Source organism: Austrofundulus limnaeus, unplaced genomic scaffold (assembly GCF_001266775.1).
Source record: "Austrofundulus limnaeus strain Quisiro unplaced genomic scaffold, Austrofundulus_limnaeus-1.0 Scaffold197, whole genome shotgun sequence".
In the NCBI taxonomy this organism is placed as follows: Eukaryota; Metazoa; Chordata; class Actinopteri; order Cyprinodontiformes; family Rivulidae; genus Austrofundulus; species Austrofundulus limnaeus.
The window spans coordinates 486,244-488,415 of record NW_013952599.1 but is presented as its reverse complement, the minus strand read 5'-3'; positions in this window follow the sequence as shown (position 1 = coordinate 488,415).

Here is a 2,172-nt window from a genome sequence, read left to right as displayed (position 1 = left end):
CACCAGCTGAATATATATAATATTCTCTCCAAAAGCCACACATGAAAATCTGCCATATAGCCCAACATTATCAGCAGTTTTTATTTTTTTATTTTTTTACTTTTCTTTCTTCTGTATTTCTGATTAAACCTGTTTTCCACACCTTATAACTGAGAATAACACTCAGGTGGGGAGGAGGACAGCTGTAATCTTTGTCTTCAGTCCATCTCAGACCCCTAGTGGCAACTCTTAACCACTTAAGAGTCCTCTGGAGCAGTCTTAATCTTTTGGGAGAGTAAGAGTGATTCTTAGACTTAAGAATTTTGATAACTGGCATTTACACTTAAGTCTGAGACTGACTGAGAGTAGGAGCAAATTGAAAAAATTTTCATCACTTAAGTCTTAAAATCCACTCTAAGAAGTTTGATAAATATGGGCCCTGACATTCAAAAAGGTAAGTGTTTTTATTTTACAGGTGACAGTGCAGATATCTACAGGTAAAGGAGGACATCCAGCAGGGCTGAAAGACAAAGGTGGCAAGGTGAATATTTCTTTGTGGATAAGTTGTTCAGAGGAATGTCTTGTTTCTTTAGTAATTGTTTATTCTTCCAGAAATCGAGGAGGAGACTGGCATAGAGGTAGGTACCAAGAGGGGATTAAAGGTCCAGTGATCCAAGGTGAGCTAGGTTCCAGGAAGGTAAGTTCACAAGGAGTGCTGGTGGTGTTGGCATTGGTGGATATTCACAAAAGATGTCCTGAGCAGAGGCAAAAAAATACAAAAAGGCAAAAAATACAAAAACTTGGATCACAAAAATCCTTAACTCATGAGCAGCTTTGAGGTAAATACCAAAGAGGTGTGTTGCTCCAGCGTTGACCCAGACTCAGAATGAGCCTTAAACAGGGAACCAAGTCAATCAAACAAATCAGCTGCAGCAGTCAGGCAGGAAGGAGGCAGGCAGGYCATCAATATCACAGAAAAGTTTAGTTTAGTCTCTCCTGGTGCCACAAAGATATCTTTATATTCTGTTTGGGTCATATTTTTCAGCCTGTTCAGTTTTCTCTATTTTCTRTGACATTTTCTAAAGATGTGTTTTATGTCAAATTATTTGTGAAGGAACTGCCAAATAAGGTCTGGGCTTACCAACTACAGTTTGGTGGTCTTTATTCTCCTCTGGTTCTGGGTCAGACTCTGGCTCCAACACGTAAGGCTGGATGGACAAGTCTTCTGTTGTTGACAACTTTTAATTCTTTTGTAAATAAAATGTTTCTGCACTGCTAGAAAATCCTAAGCCCCTCTCTCAGTGTACTGGTCTTGAAGCCAGAGGGTGGGCGGAGCTTGAAGCGCCTTGWGGGTACAGYATCAAAACCAGCTGCTTTGATGCACACCTCAGTAAAGTGGTGAAAGAGTGGATTGTGGAGTTACAGTAAGTAGGAATTAAAAGCATGATATGTCCACTTTAAAGTGACACAAATGAACATTAAGTACTTAAATTTTCACACATTTTTTCACTGAAAACAAAAGTTTCCAATGTGTCAAATATATTCTCAGAAACACATGATGGTTTAAAAATCTTTAATTCCACAAAGACTTTTAAACTTTGATCTAAAAGTTTAAAGGTTTCCAAAAATAATGCATATTACCTGCCGCTTTTCATGCTTGAGTTTTAAACTAAAAACTTGTTCTGATGGAAAATGAGGGAGTGGTCACCATTTAGGACCAATCTTGAAAAATAACATTATGTACAAGGTCGTGCAATAACGTGAGACGTCTCCCTCAGAGGCTGTTCTGGGACTGATGTTTAGCTCAACAGCTGTAAAATTGATTATTTGTCCCTTTTTCTTTCTGGGTCGCAGGGCTCACTTGTGCCAGTAGTCACTGTGTGAGAGGCGGGGTTCACCCTGGACAGGTGCACTCAGAACAGGAGTTGGGGAATCAGCCTCAGCTACTACCAACCCAAACTTTAGGTCAGTGTCTGTAAAACTGACTGAGCTGTGGCTATCTTTGTGTTTTTAAGGGTTGACTCCAAGAGTTAATCAGTTGTAGATGTACATCTAATGGTTAATTTAAGTACAATTTGTCTTGTGGTTCATTATATTTTAGTAACAGTTAGACACGCAAACACACACACACACACACACACACACACACACACACACACACACACACACACACACACACACACACACACACAC